The sequence below is a fragment of the Pseudorca crassidens genome, chromosome 14, assembly GCF_039906515.1.
Source record: "Pseudorca crassidens isolate mPseCra1 chromosome 14, mPseCra1.hap1, whole genome shotgun sequence".
NCBI lineage: Eukaryota > Metazoa > Chordata > Mammalia > Artiodactyla > Delphinidae > Pseudorca > Pseudorca crassidens.
In genome coordinates, this window is record NC_090309.1 from 78,273,117 (window position 1) to 78,290,235 (window position 17,119).

General features: G+C 42.0%; 1 long non-coding RNA gene across 1 annotated transcript in view; it reads right to left on the reverse strand.

The window, feature by feature from the left end:
• The window catches only part of LOC137205440 (uncharacterized), a 340,710-nt gene that overhangs the window by 82,546 nt on the left and 241,045 nt on the right, over nt 1–17,119 (reverse strand). Inside the window, exon 3 of the long non-coding RNA XR_010934144.1 lies at nt 11,397–11,498. This is a non-coding gene — a long non-coding RNA (uncharacterized lncRNA). The remainder of the gene's footprint in view (nt 1–11,396; nt 11,499–17,119) is intronic.

A 17,119-nucleotide genomic window follows, 5' to 3' on the forward strand; every position in this document is an offset into this window, starting at 1 on the left:
CAGAGAGGAGCTCACTGCCTTGAGGGTGGGTGAACTGAAATTGTTTAGCAGCCAGAGCTTCCTCACTGGAGCAGGTGTCTTATTCCTTTGTTTAAATCTTTCCAGCATCATTTACTTGGGACTTTCACAGGCTGCTTCTGTCTCAGACGAAAGCATGATTCAGAGCCACCCTTGCATTTGCTGGCCCAGTTACATTCCCAAGAAGACAATTTTTCAGAAGAAACATCAAGGCCCATCTATACTTGGAGGCAGCAAAAAGCACACACCCAAATGACAACTATGGCTGGTACCTCCACAGAGGCATCCACGTCATCTTCCTTCTGGTCTCAGGAGAGCTCAGTAACAGACCAGGCTGTCCTGTTCTCTTGTTCACATTATATTAAACGCTCACTCCATCTCTGAGGGCAGCCCTGATCAACAAGAAATGGAAGTCTGGGAAGGCACACACCTACGCTGGAGGTGTGGATCGAAAACGGGAGTGGGTAAGAACAGAGGACATGAAATACCAGAGGCATTTCAATCACAGAAGCTATTTTTGCCTTGTTAGACAAATAAACATCGGGAAATGGAGAATCACAAGAAGTCTTCGGACCTCTGTTCAATCTTTCCTCTATCAAACCTTTACTGAGCCCAGAGTGGTTTGAGTGTCCACGCATGGCTGTGGGGCTGCTCGCATCAGGTCCTGGAGAATCAGGATTCCCACACGCTCTGCCGGGGATTGACAGAGGGCCCAACAAGTAAATGCCCCTTTCGTCCTAAGTTAATTCACCAGATACTTAGTGTAACTTTAGATTTTTGACTAAATGGGCTTGTGAATATTTTACCCCATTTTAGACAAGCTTACTCTCCAGTAATTGGCAGCGCCCAACAATTCTTTAAGTCCCTGAAGGGGCAGAACCTTCTGGTCCAAGACTGCTCTCAAAACAACTGAGAGCAAACCAGGTGGTACTCTCTCTGCAGGCAGGCTGGTTTCTAAAGAGACAGGTGATGCTGACTTCAATTTCTTTTCCCAGCTCACCAACTGGGTAACTCCCTCCTCCTCCAAAGGAGTGAAGGGTAGAGAGGGCTGGAGTGTTACACTGGCTATAAGTCCCTCTGTATACAAACATAGGAACTCCCTCTTTTGATATGACTAATGCTCACATATAGCTCCTCTGTGACCTGCTGCTCCCCCAGGAAGAGAAGAGCTAGTCCTACTCTGTTAGTTAGACTTCAGCATAATCATGATGAAGTAAGAGTCCATGGAGATTCCCCTTGCTATTGGAGAAAATCCACAAAAACCAAATTAACCAGAATTCAGGCGAGTGTTCTCCTCTCTCCGTGGGACCTTGTACTTTTATCCCCCTACAGGAGAAAAATAGTAATCACAACAGAGTTGATTAATACCTGAAATTTACTCAGAATCATAACAGCTATTTCTGGTCTGGGCCAACAGACATTTGCCTAATTTCTCAGAACTTCTGCAGCTAAAATTATATGCCATGAGACATGATAATTAAAATAATTGTACTGTAAGAATGGACCTAACACAGCCTTAAGGATGTTTCTTAGAAACCACTTACTAAGACTGGATAATTAACAGACGTTTCACATATATGCTCAATGCTTAATATGAAATGTATGGAATTTATTATTTATAACAAAGGTTAATTTAAAGAATTAATTACTAATTACTCAAAAATTTTCCATTTTCCAAGCATTATAGCTAGCCTGGCTTTCACTGCATTGTCCTTTAAAACAAATAAAACTGAGTCTTGATTTCTGTCAGTTAAATAAATATATTCTGTTGAAGCTTAAATTATCATCCATCTTAGCAAAAGGGTTATACGTTATATTAGCAGTCAGTGACTGATTATTTATTCTCTTAAAGAGTAACTGAAGGAGATTAATATTCTGATAAGCTTGTCACTGATTTCTGAAGAATGCCTGGCTTTCTTTCATCACTTGAACTATAATGCGTCAGACATAAATTCCATTACACTTACAATTAGTACTAATGCCCCCCAAATTATATTTAATGGAAAGGTCATCATTTTAACTACAAATAATTTCTTTCTTAAAAGTCCTAAATGGATTTCCATGAAAAAAATCATAGTTAAATTAATGTTGCAGAAAGGACAGTAAGTAAATCAGAAAGACATAAGTTGAAAAAAAAGACATATATTTTGCTTATTTTTCCAGCTGGATTACATTTTTCACTCATGTTCTGCCAGTATGGGTTTTTAGGTGATAGGGGGAGGAGATGAAGAGAGAAAGAAAGAGAAGATGGGACCTCATGCTGGCTAGGTACTAGGTATGTTTCAGACACAGTGCAAGATGATTAAACATTGCTTCTTCCAATTCTTACAATAACCCTGAAGTAGACATGTTTCCTACTTTACAGAGTAGCAGAAAGAGTCTCCTAGAGGTTGAATCCCGTAGGTAACTTCACTCCCTCAGGGTATGAGGAAGTGAAAATGAAACCTAGGCTTGTCCAGCTCCAAACCTCCCACCCCCATAGACAGTGGTTGTTGCTTCTCATTCTTCTGGGTAATGACAGCTGCTGGCAAGAGCTCCACATTCCCACCAGCATGATGGGTAAAGGCCTGACCTAGACTATGCTGGGGTAAGTGATCGAGAGACTAAGTCTGCCCTGTGGCACTCAGAGTCCCTCTGATTTTTCTGTAAGCTGAGTTCCCCTATGCATTTCTTCTCAGACATTTCTGGAAGCATCAATGAGTATAAAGGAATATGAGACAAATAAGATAATAACTGAGCCAGTATTTTGACAGGAGGACTATAGTGCTTCTTAACATGAAAACAGCATGTTGTGAAATGACCATGTTTTAAAATGACCATGGGATTTAGAATTAAAAGACCCAAGTTTTAAGTCATGAGAAGCTAGACATAAATTAACAACAAAAGACCTATTTCCTATAAATTTCAACACACACTCACACACACACACACACGCACACACACACACTGATCCCTATATGAGACAGAGTTTACTTTAATAAACTATTTAGAAATAAGAACACATTGAGTGCCTCTCACTGGTTATGTGACCTTGCACAAGCCACTTCTGAACCTCAGTTTCCTCCTCTATAAGTAGGAAGATTGGATTACATCACTGGGTCTCAAAGTGGGAACTTGTTAGAAATGTAGCTTCTTGGGCCACATCCTAGAACCACTACAGTAGGCAGGTCATCTACATGGGTCCGCATGAAGTTCTAAAAGGTTCTGTGCCCAATAATAAGTGCAACCCCTTCCCATTGCACTTTGCACATCCTTTTAGTATACACTATTCATTGTGAACAACAAACACTCATTGAGCATTAACTGTGTGTCTAGTGGAGGCATCCTTTGATACACAGAGCCTCAGCCCCTACGCTTTGAGAAGTTCACTGTCTCCTGAGAAGAAAAAGGCAAGTCAACAGAAAACCAGGCATGCTAAGTGCATTGTGGTAACCCCAGGGGCTATGGAAAGACGGAAGAGGGAGCAGTGACTCAGAATGGAGGAGCTTTAACTCAGGTAGGGGATGGGGAAGGGAGAGGGAGGGAAGAACTCAGGTTATAAAGAGAAGGCTTCTGGGAGAGGGGAATTTTTCTGCATATTAAGTCCAATGCGAAAAGTATTAATTTACATATTTTTGAGGGGAAACGGAAGATCACAGCAAAATGTCCAGGTTCACACAACTACTGAGTAAATAGATGAAATTTAAAGGCAGATCTCTGGACTTAGAAGTCCTATTTTATTCGATTCTGTGCTTCTACAGTCCTTGTAGTAAAGCAACTGTTAGGGGATGATGGAGCCCACCCCCTCATTCCCCCCACCCCCAGGAATAAAGTACAGTCTCTGTAGGTCTGGAGGCAGGGGGAGGAGTCCTTCAGCAGTCAGTGAGGCAGCAGTGGCAGAGAGCTGGGGCCCAGGCAGTCACCAGTGAGCCTATTAAATGTATCAGATGTCATCGGTACCTCCTTTATCCTTCTCACTTTGGACCTCACAGGCTGATAAGAAGGGGAAAGCGTTATAACCCAGAAGTAAAACTGTTGCATGATTATAACCCCGACAGCCTCCCTCTAATGAGCTTCCCTGCAGATAGGGAGAGGGGAGAGTGCTTTGATCTCCAGGAGCAGGAGGCTGAAAGGACCACTGTTTGGAGCAAAGCCGTCTGATGGGGTCCAGTCTTCCAGTAATCAAAGTCACAGCTACCATCTGAGCCATTTGTGAACCGCAGATAAGATTAGCTGCTCATTTGATAGATCAGCTACCACCATCAATGGAGGCTAATTGTATCTGAAATATGACCAGGGGAGTGTCAGCTCCTGGAGACAAGCATTTCCTTCATCCTGAGTTTGAAGCTGGGACAACATTTTGTGTTTGAAAACTTGAGTTAAATGTTAATGCGTGCAGCGTTTTTCTCCTTTTTCCCCTAGCCACGAGAGGAGAGGAAACGTGGGGTCCTTTGAATTAGACATCAATCTGTACTCATATTTTTACAAAGGTTCTGCATTGTGGTGTCAGAGAATACGTCCTTTTTGGGTGCAAGACTGTAGGTCCAGGAATATTTGCACCATGGAATTCTTTCATAGCTTCAGAGCTAAAAATGGAAAGTGCTCCGGCTTTGGAAAATCGTGTCCAGGAAGACAGGCTTTGAAATTCTAGAGTGTTGTGTGCTGTAGGAAAAGAAGGGATGATTGGTCGGTTGGAATTTGAAGACATTTATATGGGTAGCATTTTGCCTCAGAGGCTGATGTGACTGACAGCTTTACTTTCCTCGAATTTATTCCCATGTCAGTAGAACTTGAGCTTGAAATGAATCACGACTAGGCAACTTGGACGGCTCCGACGCTTTGGCAAATGAAGAAAGCCCATCGTTCCACTCCACATCCGCTGAAGTTGGGTCTTTGCTACTAAAGATATCATCCGTTCTTTTGTATTCTCCAGGCACAAGAACATTTGATTTCTCGTCCTTTGTGAACATTTCTGTCTGTGATTGTAAGCCATTTTAACTTTCCTCTTTTACTAAGGGGAGAACACAAATCCCCCACTCCCATCTCACCAAGCTGCAGCTCGGGCTGCTCTATTTCCAGCCTCATCCACTATAGCTCTTAAATTGCTAGGTTGTCCCCATGTCCAGGCGGCTAGTGAAAGCTGCCTGAAAATGGCAAGGTATATGAGAAGCACCTCATTATGGCTCCCAAAATACACAGACCCAGAATAGCCTTGTGCAGTTGGGGTAAGAAAAGAATGAGGGGACCAAGAACAGAAACCCTGTCTCCCACCCTGTGTAAGAGCTAGAGGAAAGTTCTGTCACCTTCCCATAAACTCTCAAGCTCTGATGGCCTGGCAGGGACCACCTTCATGGACTTTCTCCTACTTCCCAGGTTGGGTTGATACCCTGTCCTGTCAAGCATCCGACATCTCAGGTTTAGAAACTATCTTAACCTTGCAGAAGATGGTGACCATGGTGACAATGCTCCAGTGGGACCTCTAGGTTCGGGTCTCAGAACCACAGAACATTACAGGTAGAAGAGCCTTTATAATGAATAGTGCCCTTAAGACGCACCAGGCACCGGGCAACGCGTTTTCACTCCATAACTCATTTAATCCTCATCAGTAACTTCAGAGGGAGTTACAGTTATTACTTCTGCTTTAAAGAGGAAGAAATTAAGACTCAGAAACGTTAATCATATTGTCCCAGGAACACAGCTAGGAAGTGGCAGAGCTGGCATATGAAATCAGATTTGTCTGACTGATGGCAAAATCTTCCCTTTTTAATACTGTGAAATACATCACTTGGGTTATTCCAACCTTTTTGTTTGTTTGTTTTGCAACAAAAAATTTGACTAACCCACTTTAGCACAGCTAGGAGCATCTTTGAAATACAGATGTGCAAGCACTTTTCTCAAATCACATAATCATAGGATACTTGGAACTAGAACCCAGGACTCAACTCCCAGGCCATTTCCCTGTTTGCTCTGTATTTGTTCCGAAGCATAAGGTGAATCCACTCTGCATCTGGCACACATTGGGATGATGCCAACAGAGGATGCCAGGAAAAAGCCCTTCTACATCCAAGAGGACCACACAAAAAACTGAGAATCAAGTGCAAATTTCTGATCACTAATGATGAAGCAGGTGCTTGCTTTCTAGAATACTCCATGCTTCAGAGGTGCACTTTCTTCAAGGATTCTAGATGGCTAAGGATTGCCTACTTGACCCAATTACTAACTCCACGTATCAAAATCCTGAGGTTTGAGGATCATAGTGCTTTACTAGGTCTTGTCTGGACCTCAGCAAATGGGGTGTGAAATCAGGGAGGCAACTGAGATACAGTAAAAGAGAATTTGTGACTGCCAAGTTCTGTGACATCAGGCCTCAGGAATTAAGATGGGCAGGAAGTGCTCTGAGATCAGGGACAGACAGGTCCTTTCCTGCAGAACTGTGGGTGAAGACTATTTGCCACAGGTGGGGAACATTACCCACCATTTGAAGAGCTTCTTTAGGCCTCCTGTCAACAACCACACCATGACTCTGCTACAAGCATCTTAGGTTGCTAGAGGGAATCAGGCTTTCTTTTTTCTTGACCTCACTCACACTTTCCCAGTTTTTATTTTCCCATGTAGTTTTACCTCATGTCTTGGAGAAGCACCTTTAGCCATTCCTAACATTCTGAGCATGATTTAATTCAGTTCAACAGTGCTTGCTGAGCAGGCTCTGTGCTGGGATGCAGGGAAGAATGTGGAGCCCACCTCCGGGCATCACGGGAGCACACCTGGAGGTCAGCCTTGCCCACGAATTAAATTTCCCCAGGATTCCAAATAGGAATGGAGGATAATTCCACACTGCCTTGGAAGTCAGGAGGCCTGGGTTCCTTCTAATCTGACCTCAGTCAGCTGTCTCACTTTGAGCAAATCCTGGTTTTTTTCTCTGGAACTCATTTTCTACACTTTAAAAATGAGGAGACCCTATGGGTCTTACTCTAAGTCTGTATGATTCTAAATCTTTGTACATTGTCTCCAGGGAACATTCTGAAAGAGGCTGATTCTCAGTAGGCACTAAAAGGATGAGTACAGAGGGACATTTGATGAAACACCTGACTACTACTCTTCAAATGTATCAAGGTCATAGAAGATAAGAAGGACCAAGAAACTGTCACAGATTTGAGGAGACCAAGGAGGCACGACATCTAAATGCAATGTGTGGGAGCCTGATGGGATCCTGGAACAGGAAAGGGATGTCAGTGGAAAAACTGGGGAAGTGTGTAAGTCTATAGTTAATAGTATTGTGACAGTGTCAATTTATGTTTTGATATCATAGTTATATAAGACGTTAGCATTAGAGGAGACTGGGTAAAGAGTATATGGAAACATTCTATAATGTCTTGCAAATCTTTTTTAAATAAAAAATTATCACCATATAAAAAATTAAAGATAATTAAAAACATGAGTATATATTTTCCCAGAAAGTGGGACTGTAAATTTCTCAAGGCCAGGGGTCTTCTTTTCTCTTTCTATATGTTCTTTAGCACCTAGCACAGAGGTATACAGCAGTAAGTTCTCAAATTCTTATTGAAATCAAGTTGGCCAAAAATTATTCATAACCAAATTTTAACCTGGAATAGAGCAACGTATAACCCTGTCACTGTTATAAGAAGTTAGTATTGCAATTGTGGTATTTCTACAACTAAAACCTTTAAAAAAAACTCTGGAAAAATGCCATCGTTTCCTGGCACCAAGGAAAAGAAATCTTTCCACGTTCAAGTCAGATAGCCAGACTGATTTAGGAAAATAAAAAGGAAAGAAAGAAAAAGTAACAACACAAAAGATCAAGTGGCTCCTTTAAAAAAAAAAACCATCATCTTTGCTATTTGGACTGAGCCAGAAGCTCCAGATAACAGAAACCACTAAAGAAAAAAAAGAACAAAAACCCTCGGGGCTTTCAATTTGTTTTTCATAATAAATGAATTGCCCCCACCAAAATGCAGCCTTGAGGAGTTAATTAAACAGCTGCCCCCATGGCTGATTCTGAGATGTTAGGAGGCCCATGACAGGCTGCTAAACAAATGGGGCAATAAAGGTGTGGGCTGTTTGGCTTGATTGAAGAGCTTGAGTTTTTCACCCTTTAGTCTCTAAACCATCTGGAAGTGAGTTCATGGAATGTGGGATGGCAGTCTCTCTGCTCTTATCTACTGATAAGATTCTCAGCCTCAAACACATGTACTAGAAAAGCAGGGAACAAATATTTTAGACCTTAAACAACTTGCAAATCCCTCTAAAGTTCATGTTGTGCTATAGCACAGAGGGAAGTACACTCATCTCACATTTTGTCTCCACTGAATGAATCTAGGGCTTTTGATGTCAAAATAAGCCAAGACTGAAAAGTTGATCGAAAGGAAAACTGTGCTTCGGTTTTGATTCATGAGTTTCACCCGCTTTCTCCGAGTCTCCACAAATTTTAGGCTATAGAGGTCAGGCTTCTGAGAGTTGCCCTAAGATGAAACTACCATGCAAAGGATGTTTGAGCAAAGAATCTGAGGATAAGGACCAATATCTTTCCATGTGTACAACTGTTGTTCAAGTTGAATCATAAAAAACAAAATATCTGAGGATGGCCTACAACTTCCCTGACAGAGGGTTCAGGTGTCTGATGACAAAAAGGTTTGGCCGCTGGGAATGAAAGAAATATGGAGATTGTTCTTTTTGCTTTTAAAGTCTAAAAGTGAAAGATTATAAGTAGTGTGTATCGCTGTTGTGATAGGCATGTGTCTGGTGGGTATATGAGATTGTGTGTGGGTGTGAGTGTAAAATTAAATTTAGACTAAACATAGTCAGAAAAAACATAATTAGATGAGGCTAGTAACATCTTGGGTGAGACGTACACACACACATACACATAAGACTGAAGAGATGCAGTAGCCTCCAAAAAGCTTTCAGAATTCTACCATTTTAATCATTCATTCAGTCCCCTATTTTTGAGCTCCTAGTATGTTCTAGGCACTAAGTGGGCCTTAGGAATATAAAGTCAGGTGATACATTTAAACCTTGTTCTCAAAGACTGTGCAATCTACTGAAATAGACAGACATACAACTCTAGGACACATTTATAGGACAGAGTGATAAGGGCCACCATAAAAGCAAATTCAGATTGCCCTGTAGGGCCAGACACAGGGTAGCAGCGAACAGAGAAAATACCTAATGTGTCATTTGTTTTTCAAAACAAAAGATGTTTCTCCCTTTCTTGGCTCATCCCACCTCAGACTGATCTTTAAACTCAAAGAAATACTAAGGCTTTAGTATTTCTTTGTGGAGCTGGAAAAACACAATAGCACTCTTGATCAGAATGTTTCTTCTCTCTGGTCTCAAAAATCTCAAGTTTAAGCTGTTTGAATGACTGGTAAAATTATTTTTAAAAGAATAAGAAAATCACCACGAATTTCATTTATTCAGTCAAATGTTTTTTAAAGTGCTGATTCTGGTGCCCACGCCAGACAGTTCAGCACCTTTGTCTTAACTCTTTCAAAGGGGGCCACTCTGGTGTTAATTTCTTATAAAGCTTAATTGTTTTCATAGTGAAAAAGTGATCCTATTTCCCTTTGCTGACAAAAAGCAAAGTGATAATTTTATCTATACAATCTCACTAGAGTCAGAGAAGTTGTCTAAAGGCATTATGACTAACTGCAAAGCAACACAAAGATAATGATGGTCTATTGGACAAAATGATTTCAAACATCTTAGCTCTGGTCAAACAAAATCAATCGAATTACTTTATGCATAGCTGTGATATTAATATAATGTTCTTGTGAAACGAACAACAGGCAAATAAACCTACAAATACAGCAGCCATGACAGATCAGCTGTGATAAATTTGTTGAAATCAATGGTTCCCTTGAAAATATCACAGCTCTTTAAGGGCCCTATGTCTGTACTCACACATAGAATTCAACTGACTTCGTCCTTTGAATTTATAATTTTTTATATTATATACTTAAAATACCGTCAAAATACCCAAAATGGATATTCTGAGTTCCCTCTACAGCTCGTCAAATATGAATTCTTTTGATTTTACCAGGTGTGCTCCTGGGTTTAGTTTCTCTGGCTAAATGAGGAAAAGGCTTCTGCTTCCAGAGGTCAAGCATTATCTTGATTTAGCAGGTTGGGCCCCTGAATCACTGCTATGCTCAGTAGCAAAGAATGCAGGCTGGGGAGGATTAATTACCAAAGCCAGTAATCCTGACTCCAACCTCCAAAAATATGGGGAAGTCCAAAAAAAAATCTTGAAAGTGATTTGCAACATTCTGTTCAGATCAGCCTCATGAGTAATGTCACTCTGACACCTCTTACCCATGTAAACATAATTATCGCAGACACATCAGATATACCTTCTGAACCTTCTCCTTTTCACCCTAAGGCTCAATTTTCCCTCCTCTGAAAGAAGATCAACATAGTTGTAGTAATAGCTTCTTCCTCTGTCTTTCGTGAAACAAATACCCTCAAAGTGTTACGATGCTGGTAGCCTGTTTTATGACAAGTTGCGTGACTCCCACAGGCGTGGGCAAAAAATTAATTATGTACTTTGGTCTCAAACCCAGGGGATGTAGGCTCTCTTGGCAAAATCTGGTAAGCCAGACCAGACCCTGTAATTCCTGTCATTTCACATCAGCGAAATCTCTGTTTACTAGGAAGTAACTAGAGAGAAAATTCCCGGTTGAACATTAAAACTCCTAAACAGATACCACTTTCATTTACTTTGATCTGGGCTCAGTCAGCTCAAATTTTTCCACGAGATCACATGTCTGCTGTATCACAGGATTAATTCTGTGCATGAAAATATGCACAGCTGAGGTTATTCATCAATTGAACTTAAATAAAAGGCATCACTGAATTATATAAATATTTACATATATATACAATGCAAACACATATCTAGGTATCTATAAGCTGTATCTATATCTAGACACACAAAACCACGCCACCTACTAGAGTGTGATATTGTCTAAGCAAGGGTCCTGGGTTCAGAATGCTAAATGTACCTTAATACATCCCTTCCATCAATAAAAGTTCAATACAATTATTGGGAAATTTAGTAGGAAATGAGGGAAAACAGCATCTCACAATAAATGGTACAAACAAGTTTTACTTAAAATTTGGAACCTAATACCATATGCTAATGGCTGGGCATAAATACAATTAAAACACAAATAACTAAGAAGAAAAGGTATTAAAACAGCTGATACAGCAAGAAATGTAATTGTCAAGGGATGCTAAAATCCCAAAGTTTATTACACACACGTACCCAATACGTGTCACATGGTGGATTCTTTTCCATCACAACAAACTGTCAGGGATTTTTAAAAATAATATTGTACCGAAGGAAGGGCTTAACGAACTTAACAGATTTGGAGACTTACATCCACATCCACTGTGTCCAGCTCAAGGTTTGGAAGGAGGCACATCCTGAGACTTGAGAGAATAGAAGGCAATTCTGATGGCTTCATACTTGCTTTGGGTATCTGGAAATTAACATTGAATAACTGATAAGCCAAGTACATGGTTCTTCTCCTTTGAGCCAGTATTTACGTACCTAAGCTTACATTTTATCTGTCATTCCCTTGGACAAGGTAAAGTGGAAACGTAGGTTTGTTCTAGAACCCCAAGGGAGTCCGAGCACAGTGAGTAGTGGGAGGTGTGTCAGATCACCTGGCTCTAAGTGTTATGCTCAAAGCTAAAGTCCTTTCTCTTATGGAGCTTATATTGGGAAAGAGGCACAGTGAAAGACAATAAACACATAAACCAGTAGGTAAGTGAATGGTATTTAAGTGGCAGTAAGTATTTGAAGATAAAGAAGGTATTTCCATGAGGAAGCAGAAGGGACCTCTCTAACTAGAATGATCTCATTGTGGATGTAACTTCTAAGCAAATCCTTTATCCAAACAGAAGAAATAGAAAATGCAAAGACCCTGAGGTAGGAGAAAAGTTATCTTGTTCAGGGCACAGAAAAAAGTCCAATTTGGCTTCAAAGATTGAGATGTTTGAAACATGATGGCTGTAGGCAAAATTCTAAGATGGCCCCCAAGATTTCTCACAGAAATTAATCTTTTCCACTGTATTCCTTCATATTCCCTTTCTTGTCCACGATGCATGAGATAGCCAGAAGAAAGTTCATCTGGATTTTTTCCCGTGCATCTAAATATATTTAGATTATTTCCAATTGTTTTCTTCATTGCTGTTTTTACTTTCTATTTATTTGCTTGTTAAAAAATGTATACAGATTTGTTTCTTTTAATGAGATTTGGTTCTTCCCTCCTCTTTGTATTTACTAAGTGGGCAATAATTCACAGGCTGAGTCTGAGAATGGGTTAATCCCTTTGCAGTCTGGGTATAACTGAGTTTCCGCCCTTGGTTCAAATGCTAAGTGAACCTGCATAACCAGCTTCAGGTGCAGTTTAATCTCTAGGCCACTGTTTATTTGTCAAAGGCCTTGATGTGCACTCCTGTAGGTCAAAAGGCACAGAAATGAGGGGTGGCAGAGAGGTCAGACCCTGGGGAACTGTGGAAAAACCTAGGACTCCAGTAGACTTGGCCATTAGCTCCCTGTGTGGCCTGGGACAGGCCCCAAAGCTCCCAAGGCTTCAGTTTCTACTTTTTTACATGAGGTCCATGGCCCAGAGAATCCCTGAAGGCCTCCACCTCCCCCACCCTGATATCTTACCCAGGAGACAGTGAACTCTAGGGAGAAGGGCCAATCCAACTTATAGAAAGAATTACTGCTGCCTGATCTCACTTCGTATTTCCTGAAGGGCAGTTCTTAATATTTGTTGAATATTTACCTGGTGGGGTTCTTTGTTAATTACCTTAGTACATTATCACATTTAATCTTCACAAAACTGTGGAATACTTACTGTTACTCTACTAAATTTTAGATAATAAAATTTAGACTGAGTTAAGGAATTTCATCAAATGACACAATTAGAAAGCAGCAAAGCTAGATTACTTCAGTTTTTATACATACCATGTTTTAATGTTTTAGCTCTATTCCAACTGCTAAAATATAAATTAAAAGCAATGCTCAATTACATAGGATCTTAAAATAATGTAAATGGCATAGATGTAATGCCAACCAGGTACCAAACACTACACTAGATGCTTTACATAATTTTCTCTGCAAAGAATATATTTCTATTCCCCATTTCCTGCTAAAGAAACTAGGATTTGGAGAGTTTAAGTAATTTTGCCAAAGTCCCACATCAAAACTGTGATGAGGCAGAGCTGCTGGTCTTTCTGACTGCAAAGCTCATTCTCTTCCACAGCATCTTGTGGCTTCTACATGACAGAGATCACTGGGGAATGGGATCATGTGTTATAAAGTAAGGCAAAGACACATGGTGGGCAGAGCATGGACACAGAGTTGAGGGTAGAGCAAAGGGATGGCTTTTTATGAAGAAAAAAATGAAGGTGTGAGATACCAGTTAGAATAGGCATCATCAGAAGATCTACAAACAACAAATGCTGGAGAGGGTGTGGAGAAAAGGGAACACTCTTGCACTGTTCGTGGGAATGTAAATTGATACAGCCACTATGGAGAACAGTATGGAGGTACTTTAAAAAACTAAAAATAACATTATCCTATGACCCTGCAATCCCACTACTGGGCATATACCCTGAGAAAACCATAATTCAAAAAGACACATGCACCCCAGTGTTCACTGCAGCACTATTTACAACAGCCAGGTCATGGAAGCAACCTAAATGCCCATCGACAGATGAATGGATAAAGAAGTTGTGGTACATATATACAATGGAATATTACTCAGCCATAAAAAGGAACGAAATTGGGTCATTTGTAGAGACGTGGATGGATGTAGAGACTGTCATACAGAGTGAAGTAAGTCAGAAAGAGAAAAACAAATATCATATATTAACGCATATATGTGGAACCTAGAAAAATGGTACAGATGAACTGGTTTGCAGGGTAGAAAAAGAGACACAGATGTAGAGAACAAACACATGTTGACCATTAGTGCCCACTCTGCTTTGTACTGATTCAATATGCCTTGTTAAATACCAAAGAGCACAGGAACAACATGCCAATCCCCTCATAAATAGGCCCGATACTGTCCTCAAAGCTCTCAATCATGATATTGATACATCCTATCTGGCATTTTGCACCACGAAGACCAGGGACATAAACAGTAGTCCCTGAGGGATTTACCGAAGCCTCCAGGTTTCTGTCTTTCTACCAAAGGTCCCCCATGCAAGCATGCTAGGGTGCAATTGCCCGTCTCCTTCTTTTCCTCCCCTGCTCATCTTCCTTCTCAAAACCTATTTCCACATCCTGTCTGTCCTAGACTGCCCACACTTTGGCTCTTCTTTTGAGACTCTGATCCAGGTATTTCAGTCCATCCTGATTGCCCAACTGACCCTGGCAAGATGGTATGTTACCATAACAATGTGTTTGAGTCTTTTGGGAAGTACACAAGTCCACCAAAATTTCACCTCTCACCTAGGTTTAAAACAAAAATACCTTTTATTGTTCTAAAATAAAAGAGAATAAGAGAAAACAAAAGGTGTAAAAGAATTCACATTTCCTTAGTTTGAGATTAGAGTCTTCTCAGAGGATAAGCTTTGATGGGGACAGTTGATAAAGTGGATGAAATAAACCACATAGGAACAAAATACTTCACAAGGCCGGTAAGGGGTAAAGGAACAGAGAGAAAAACAGATGAGAAGGGCAACTAAAACTGCTGCCAATTTAATAGATGCCAATTGCATTTTATTTTTGGTTTAATTTGACTTTTTTTTTAGTATAATAAGATTAGGGGCTTCCGGGAAGATGGCGGAAGAGTAAGACGCGGAGATCACCTTCCTCCCCACAGATACACCAGAAATACACCTACGTGTGGAACAACTCCTACAGAACACCTATTGAACGCTGGCAGGAGACCTCAGACCTCACAAAAGGCAAGAAACCCCCAAGTACCTGGGTAGGGCAAAAGAAAAAAGAATAAACAGAGACAAAAGGATAGGGACTGTACCTGCACCAGTGGGAGGGAGCCGTGAAGGAGAAAACGTTTCCACACACTAGGAGCCCCTTCGCGGGCGGAGACTGCGGCTGGCGGAGGCGGGAAGCTTCAGAGCCGCAGAGGAGAGCGCAGCAACAGGGGTGCGGAAGGCAAAGCGGAGAAATTCCCGCACAGAGGATCAGAGCCGACCGGCATTCACCAGCCCGAGAGGCTTGTCTGCTCCCCCGCCGGGGTGGGCGGGGCTGCGAGCTGAGGCTCGGGCTTTGGTCGGAGCGCAGGAAGAGGACTGGGATTGGCGGCGTGAACACAGCTTGCAGGGGGTTGGTGCGCCACCGCTAGCTGGGAGGGAGTCCGGGAAATGGTCTGCAGCTGCCGAAGAGACAGGACTTTTCCTTGCCCCTTTGTTTCCTGGTGCGCGAGGAGAGGGGATTAAGACCGCCTCTTGAAGGAGCTCCAGAGACGGGCGCGAGCCTCGGCTAAAAGCGCGGACCCCAGAGGCGGGCATGAGACGCTAAGGCTGCTGCTGCCGCCACCAAGAAGCCCGTGTGCAAGCACAGGTCACTCTCCACACCTCCCTTCCGGGGAGCCTGTGCAGCCCGCCACTGCCAGGGCCCCAGTTCCCAGGGACAAACGGCGCGCCTCAGGCTGCTGCAACGTCACGCCCGCCTCTGCCGCCGCAGGCCCGCCCCTCACGCCGTGCCCCTCCCTCCGCCCGGCCGGAGTGAGCCAGAGCCCTCGAATCAGCGGCTTCTTTAACCCCGTCCTGTCTGAGCGAAAAACAGACGCCCTCCGGCGACCTACAAGCAAAGGCAGGGCCAAATCCAAAGCTGAGCCCCTGGGGGCTGTGAGAACAAGGAAGAGAAAGGGAAATCTCTCCCAGCAGCCTCAGAAGCAGCGGATTAAAGCTCCACAATCAATTTGATGTTTATGGAATACATGAATAGACAACGAATCATCCCAAATTGAGGACGTGGACTTTGAGAGCAAGATTTATGCTATATAGCTTTGCTTCCACCATTTGTCCTTGGGTTCTATCCGTCCGTTTTTTTTTTCTTAATTATTTTTTTATTTTAATAACTTTATTATATTTTATCTTACTTCATTTTATTTTAATTTATCTTCTTGCTTTTTTCTTCCCTCCTTCCTCCCTCCCTCCTTTCCTTCTTTCTTTCTACTTCTACTAATTCTTTCTTTCTGCTTTTTCTCCCTTTTATTCTGAGCCATGTGGATGAAAGGCTCTTGGTGCTACAGCCTGGAGTCAGTGCTGTGCCTCTGAGGTGGGAGAGCCAACTTCAGGACACTGGTCCACAAGAGACCTCCCAGCTCCACATAATATCAAATGGCGAAAATCTCCATCTCAACACCAGCACCAGCTTCACTCAACGACCAGCAAGCTACAGTGCTGGACACCCTATGCCAAACAACTAGCAAGACAGGAACACAACCCCACCCATTAGCAGAGAGGCTGCCTAAAATCATAGTAAGTCCACAGACACCCCAAAACACACCACCAGACGTGGACCTGCCCACCAGAAAGACAAGATCCAGCCTCATCCACCAGAACAAGGCACTAGTCCCCTCCACCAGGAAGCCTACACAACTCACTGAACCAACTTTAGCCACTGGGGACAGATACCAAAAACAACGGGAACTACGAGCCTGCAGCCTGCAAAAAGGAGACCCCAAACACAGTAAGATAAGCAAAATGAGAAGACAGAAAAACACACAGCAGATGAAGGAGCAAGGCAAAAACCCACCAGACGTAACAAATGAAGAGGAAATAGGCAGTCTACTTGAAAAAGAATTCAGAATGATAGTAAAGATGATCCAAAATCTTGGAAATAGATTACAGAAAATACAAGAAATGTTTACCAAGGACCTAGATGAACTAAAGATGAAAGAAACAACGATGAACAACACAATAAATGAAATTAAAAATACTCTAAATGGGATCAATAGCAGAATAACTGAGGCAGAAGAATGGATAAGTGGCCTGGAAGATAAGAGAGTGGAAATAACTACTGCAGAGCAGAATAAAGAAAAAAGAATGAAAAGAACTGAGGACAGTCTCAGAGACCTCTAGGACAACATTAAACGCACCAACATTCGAA